Below are 7,938 nucleotides of genomic sequence, written 5' to 3'. Positions count from 1 at the left end.
CGCCGCCTCGCCGACCCGCCGCCCGAGGTCGCCTCGAAATTCGTGCCGCCGTTTTTTTTGAAAAACCGTTCAGTTTTTTTAGTTAGTTTCGGTTATTTTAAATAGATTGGTTTTTCCGATTTATTTAAATAGCGAGCGTTCGTCCGTTCGTTTGTTCTAGCGAACGTTCATCGTTTTTCTTTTTCTTGGATTAAATCCGTGATTTTTCTGATCGTGATTTCTGATCCAATTTTCGTTTTAGTATAACTTTTCGCTCGTTTATCGGAATCAGGTGATTCAAGCGCCTGGAGTTTCGTCTTGAAATCCTCTATCCATTTAAGCAACTTAAACAAGTTTTTGCTACAGTAAAAATTGCCTTAGATCCAGATTAGTAGAAGGAAGTTGTTTTCTTTCGCCGTTTGACTTTCGTTGCTTCGTTTGATTTGATTCTTTTTGCCAACCGGAGTTCTTAAGTTGAACTTTCTGGTTAGATCTCTTATTTGAGTTTTACCTGTGCATTAGATGAATACTTATTGTATGCTTGTTTGTTTGTCTGCGATAGAATACCCAGAGTGTGCCGCCTATTACTTCGAATCTCTAGGTTTCGCGGATCATCAGCAAGGCAAGTAACACTTTGATCATACCTTTTCTACTACCCAGTTTTATTGCATTAGATCAATCCTCACACATTGCATGATTAGGATCTAATTAAATTGTGGGATGGGAAGTAGTTGAGGTAGTACCTATTACCTGTTTTATTATCAAACCTTTGGGAGTTACTTCTACGTTTACCATTATGCTATGCTATGCTAGTAGATGTATATTGGGTGAGTGATATCCATGACAGATGTGAGTTTGATAATTAATGGTTTATCTAAGGTGGCAACTTAAATACACATCTGGGTGGATTGAGGTACTTGGGTATTCCAGGATTGCCTGTTTTTCTTTATGGACCGCCACCCAGGCTCAAAGGGATCATGAGATTTTTTCATACTAGAAACTTCCGTGTGCAGCCACAAGCTATTATGGGCTCTAGCATAGTTGATTAAGTCGTGTGAACTCTTACAGTGGTAGACTAGCAGATGTAGGGGATGTAGGTGGTACGGTCTACCCGATCGTAAGGTGCTAGCGCTTCTAAAAGACTATATCTCGGTCATCCGTTTCTCAAACACCATGTAGTGCGAGAAACCAAATGGAGGCGAACCTCTGTAGAGTGTAATAAACTAATCATGATTATCCATGTCCCCGGTTATGGACGTTTTGAGTATCTAGTACTTGGATTGTCATGTGAATCTCAACATGTTACTCTAAATTAATTTTGTTGGGGTTTTGTTAATTGATGTTTAATTGGGGTTGAGGATGCTGTCAACCATTCTCAATATTTAACAACTACCATGATAGTAAGTAAAATTTATTCCTTCGTAGTAGGAAAAAATTGGCTTTACGCAAAACTGTAACCATAGAGCTTTCCACCAGCCAAATATGCATATAGTATAGCAGTTTCATTCCATTACTCTCTATGTGTTACATTGCCAGCATATTCCATGTGCTGACCCGTTTCGGGCTGCAACGTTAATGTTGCAGACTTTTCAGATGACGATTAAGGAGTTTTTAGGTCGTGGTTCTATACTCAGTGATGCCGTTGGAGTTGATGGACTCACTTATCTTCCAAGCCTTCCGCTGTTATCGTTATTAGATGGCCTTAATCCATATTTATTGTAATAAGTTCTCTTTTGAGACACTCGATGTAATAAGTGTGGGATTGCTACTCTGTTATAAATCCTCCGAGTACTGTGTGGTGTCAGCATTACTGATCCAGGGATGACACCTGAGCACAAAGATCAGACTGTTTGAGGTCTGGTCGCTACAGAGATGGTATCAGAGCACACGCTGACTGTAGGACACGACCACTAAGCTAAAGACCTAGATCACTATTCACTCTCTTCTCTTCTGACCTCTCATCTTTTCTACTCTTTAGGATGGCGGATGCAAGGAACAAGTTCACGCAACCGGATGAAGATACACCCTTTGGACGTCACTTGAAGGAAGTCACGAGATACCTGAACATAGGAGTACCAAGCTTCACCGGAACCTACAATGCTACTTTACCTAAAAAGAGCGCTAGATGATTCAAGTTCAAGTTCCAGGAAGGACGTTCATGCCAGTCACTGAGCCCATAGAGTTTTCTTTTGATGCACCAAACTGGAGTCTAGGAAAGAGCATGGCAGCTCACATCGCCATGGGACGCATTGGAGAAGTCTACCGCAATGATCTCAAGGATACTATCTACCAGATTTGTGGGCGCCGAGATGAACACTGGGAGATGATCAGCACCAGAAAGGATAGATCAATTGCAGCTTTTATCCAGGAGTTAAACCATCACATTCGACGACAGGAGAACCAGATGTGCGCCGACATGATAGACCTAAAGAAGGCAAGGACAAGAATCAAGGAACTGGAGGAAGAACTCAAGGCTACACGTGAAGATTATGAAGAAGAAATTGAAGTATTGGTGGAGAAGAATGAAGATCTGATCAAGAAGATCGGAATATTTATGGGAGGCCCTACACCAGTAGATGAAGACGAAGAACCCAAGGAGATTCGCCTGGAAGACTACATCATCATCGACGACACCGATTTGGACCCAGATGATAGCGATGCTGACTATATCGATGAAGCAAGAGCAGATATCATGGAGTCTGCAACCGAAGAATATTTCTAGTAGACCACCTCATCAGTAGTAGTAGTCCACCATGTAAATACAGTAGTCCGAGCACTTTTGCGATAGTTAGATCGATTGCATGCCCTTGTTTGACTGAATGAAGTGAATTCTTTGCTTTTTTTCCTCATGTGCATATGGGTAGTGTTTTCTCTTCAGACCCCCTCTATTCTTAAATCTCATCTTTTCTAAACCCTCAGATGCCTCCGAGACGTGACCCCGGATTTACTTTTCCACCGGAGCTCACCCAGTTGATCCAGTAGCAAAACACATTGATGCAGTTGCTAGTCCAGAATCAGAATCAGGGGAACAACAACAACCCACCACCACCACCACCACCACATGTTGATCACTTAGCCCGTTTTCTTAGGCTGAATCCGCTGGTGTTTTCCACTAGGACCGAGCTGATAGTAGCAGATGATTGGCTCCGCAAGACAGCTAGAGAGTTAACCACAACAGGATGCACAGATGCGGAGAAGGTGATGTTTGCCGCACATCAGCTTGAAGGACCCGCAGCATCATGGTGGGAGAATTTCACAGCCACTTTCCCTGTCGACACTGTCACATGGGACCAGTTTCAGCAAGCCTTTCGTACTGCTCATGTTTCAGCAGGAGCTATGGCCATGAAGAAGCGTGAGTTTCGCAACTTGCACCAAGGAGGACGGACAGTTGGCCAGTATGTGGAGGACTTTAGTAAATTAGCACGTTATGCCCCAGATGACGTTGCTACGGATGCAGCTAAGCAGGAGAAGTTTCTGGAAGGACTGAATGATGAGTTGAGCATGCAGTTTATGGTAGCAACCTTCAACAACTACCAGGAGTTGGTAGACCGTGCTCTTATGATTGAAGGCAAGCAGCAGCAAATTGAGAACCGCAAAAGGAAGTATGGACAAGGAAAGTACAATTCTGGAGCTCAGCAGAAGCCACGTTTTACCCCTAGACCGGAAGGACTTTTTAGCATACCCATGGAGGAGGTAGCTCGCACAATCACAATGGCACCAAGAATGGTAATGGGAATGGAGGAAGCAATGGCCAGAACCGCACCAACCTATCAACCCCAGTCAAGAAAGACCTAAGCCAAGTCACTTGCTTTAAGTGCCAGAAGACCGTACATTATGCCAATGAATGTCCTAAATCCCAAAATGGAAATGGCAATGGAAGCTCTGGGAAGAAGCCGAACCCTTTCAACAGGGGACATGTGAACCACATTAGCATGGAGGAGGTTGAAGAGCAGCCGGATGCAGTAATCGGTAAGTTTTTGGTTAAGTCATTTACTGCACTCGTTCTTTTCGATACTGGTGCATCGCATTCATACATATCAAGAGGATTTGTGGATAAGTATAAACTGCCAACCCAAGCCCTTAGGTCACCCATGTTAGTAACCTCGCCTGGAGCAGAATATATGGCTAGTCTATGGTGTGATCGGTTACCATTAAGGATTGGTAACTATGTTTTTCCCTCAGACCTAATAGTATTGGAATCCCAAGGATTGGATGTGATACTAGGCATGGATTGGTTATCAAAGTATGAAGGGAATATTGAATGTGCTAGTAAGTCAATTTTGCTTACCACCCCAGAAGGGAGAAGGATCAAGTATGTATCCCGACATGTGCCAAAGAGGACTCAAGTAAATTGCTTAACAGGAGTTGTGCAGGAGGAAGTACCAGTGGTAAAGGAATTCCCTGATGTATTTCCAGAGGAGTTGCCAGGCATGCCATTAGATAGAGACATTATGTTTTTGATTGAGCTATTGCCAGGCGCAGGGCCAATATCAAAGAGACCATACAGGATGCCTGCAAAGGATTTGGTGAAAATTAAGAAGCAGATTAAGGAGTTACTAGATAAGGGATATATTCGCCCAAGTTCTTCGCCTTGGGGATCGCCAGTACTTCTAGTGGAGAAGAAGGATGGATCGTTAAGAATGGTTGTCGATTATCGGGGATTGAATGAAGTAACAATTAAGAACAAGTACCCACTACCAATGATCAATGATCTGTTTGATCGATTGCAAGGAGCTAAGGTATTTTCCAAGATCGATCTGCGATCAGGATACCACCAGTTGAAGATTCGAGAATAGGATATTCCTAAGACAGCTTTTACCACCAGGTATGGGCTGTACGAGTATACCGTTATGTCATTTGGTCTGACTAACGCACCTGCCTATTTTATGAACATGATGAACAAAGTGTTTATGGAGTTCTTGGATAAGTTCGTCGTGGTGTTCATTGATGATATCCTAGTTTACTAGAAAATCAAAGAGGAGCATAAGGAACATTTGCATTTGGTTCTTGGAAAGCTCAGAGAACATCAATTATATGCCAAGTTCAGCAAATGTGAGTTTGGTTGAAGGAAGTAGGATTCCTCAGACACGTTATATCCGGAGAAGGAATAGCAGTTGATCCCACTAAAGTTGATATTGTTTCCAAGTGGGAAGCACCAACCACGGTTGGAGAGATACGAAGTTTTCTTGGACCCGCCGGATACAACCGGAGATTTATTGAGAATTTCTCAAAGATTGCGAAGCCTATGACTGAGTTGTTGAAGAAGGATACCAAGTTCATATGGACTGAGGAGTGTGAGGCTAGTTTCCAGGAGTTGAAGAAACGCTAGGTTACTTCACCAGTGTTGATTTTGCCAGACCAGACCAAGGATTATGAGGTGTATTGCGACGCTTCACGTCGAGGACTTGGAGCAGTGCTTATGCAGGAAGGGAGAGTTGTTTCATATGCCTCACGATAGCTTAAGCCTCATGAGTTGAATTATGCTACGCATGATTTGGAGTTAGCAGCCGTAGTGCATGCATTGAAAACATGGAGACATTTCCTCATTGGAAACCATTGTGAGGTGTATACGGATCATAAGAGTTTGAAGTATATTTTCACACAGAAGGAGTTGAATCTCAGACAAAGGAGATGGTTGGAGCTCATCAAGGATTACGATATGAGATTGCATTACCATCCCGGAAAGGCTAATGTAGTAGCTGACGCATTAAGCCGTAAGAGCCATGTCAATACATTAATGATGGGAGAAATACCAAAGGAGTTAGCAGAAAATCTTCGAGAGTTATGTTTGGAAATAGTTCTGAGAGGCTATGTAGCAGCATTGGAGATTCAGTCAACTTTGATGGATAGAATCAGAGAAGCTCAGAAGACTGACAAGGACATTGCCTCTATAAAGGAGAAAATAAGCGAAGGAAAGGCTAAAGGATTTTGTGAGGATGAGCACGACATCCTATGGTTTGAAGACCGTGTTTATGTGCCCAATGACCCGGAGATCAGGAAGTTGATTCTGCAAGAGGCACACGATTCACCATATTCGATTCACCTAGGAAATACCAAGATGTATTTGGATTTGAAGGATATTTTCTGGTGGACCGGAATGAAGAAGGATATTGCGGAGTATGTAGCAGTTTGTGATGTGTGTCAGAGAGTAAAGGCAGAGCATCAGAAGCCAACAGTATTGCTACAACCATTGTCGATACCCGAATGAAAGTGGGTAAGTTAGGCATGGATTTTATCACAGGATTACCCATGACTCGTTCAGGCTATGACTCGATTTGGGTTGTAGTCGATCGATTGATGAAGGTAGCTCATTTCATCCCGGCAAAGACCACTTACACCAGTGCTAAATTGGCAAAGATATACATGACCAGGATCGTATGTCTACATGGAGTTCCGAGGAGTATCGTATCAGATAGAGGAACCCGGTTTACCTCAAAGTTCTGGAAGCAGTTGCATGAAACTTTGGGTACCAGGCTAGAATTTAGTACAACTTTTCATCCACAGACAGATGGATAGACCGAGAGAGTCAATCAGATTTTGGAGGATATGCTGAGAGCTTGTTCGCTAGATTACGGATCTAGTTGGGACGACAATTTGCCATATGCAGAGTTCTCTTACAACAACAGTTACCAAACCAGTTTGAAAATGGCCCCTTTCGAAGCCTTGTATGGAAGGAGGTGCAGGACACTGTTATCGTGGGATAAAGTTGGAGATCGCCAGTTTTTTGGAGCTAACTTGATTAAAGAGTCTGAACAGAAGGTGAAATTGATTCGCGATAGGCTCAAGGTAGCTCAGTCCAGACAGAAGAGTTATGCAGATTCTAAACGCAAGGAGACAGTTTACGAAGTCGGAGACCGAGTTTATCTTCGAGTATCTCCACTTCGGGGAACAAAGCGTTTTGGGGTTAAAGGAAAGTTAGTGCCACAATTTGTAGGACCATATCGAGTTTTGGAGCGTATTGGAGAAGTGGCCTACAAGTTGGAATTGCCCGAAGGATTGTCAGGAGTTCATAATGTGTTCCACGTTTCTCGGTTGAAGAAGTGCCACGTAGAGATGGCTGACATACCCTTGAGAGACACAGTGCCATTGGAAAAATTTCAGTTGGATAACGATTTGACCTATGAGGAGAAACCAGTTAAGATTCTCGAGTTTGCCAGCCGAATCACTCGCAGCAAGGTTATCAAGTTTTGCAAGGTTCAGTGGAGCCACCACACAGAGGATGAAGCCACCTGGGAGCGAGAGGACGATTTGCTCAAGGACCACCCTCACCTATTTTCTAGCCAACCCGGATCTCGAGGGCGAGATTCATCTTAAGGGGGGTAGGTTTGTAACATCCTAAATTTTCAATTTGGAATGTTATACATTAGATCATCATTGCATATCATATTTTATTTTGCTTTTGGTTTGATCCTAGAAATTCTACGCAACTCAAGGACCAATGGAGAGAGTTGGGGATTTCGTTATTTTCATATTTGAGTTTTCTCAAATTTTGAGAATAGGACCATTTAATTTTAATTATTTTATCATCAATTATTTCTATTACAAAAATATGAGAGAGGGAATAAAATGACTTTCCCAAAATAAAGAAATATTGAGGATTTAATAATAAAATAAAATAAGATTTTATTTCGGAGTTTGTTTGTTATTTTATTTGAATTTAGGAAAAATGTGCGTTTTCCAAAATTGCATTTAGGCCCCAAATAAATGTTCACCTTGTGCGGCTTGATTTTAGAAGCCCGGGAAAATTTATTTCGGGATTTTTGGAGTCCGTTTAGTATTTCTTTTTATTTTTCTTCTACGCGTAATTATTTAAAAAAAAATCGCAACTGACCTAACCGGGCCGTGTCCGACTAGGACTCCTGGCCCGGCAGGCTTTATAAGCCGCAGCCCAGCCCCGGGCCAACCCTAGCCGCCAGCCCCGCCCGCCCTCGAACCCCGCGCCACCGCCGCCACCCGCCG

Source organism: Triticum aestivum, chromosome 2A (genome assembly GCF_018294505.1).
Source record: "Triticum aestivum cultivar Chinese Spring chromosome 2A, IWGSC CS RefSeq v2.1, whole genome shotgun sequence".
Classification (NCBI taxonomy): Eukaryota; Viridiplantae; Streptophyta; class Magnoliopsida; order Poales; family Poaceae; genus Triticum; species Triticum aestivum.
The sequence above is the reverse complement of the archived record's forward strand: the minus strand, read 5'-3'. Positions refer to the sequence as shown.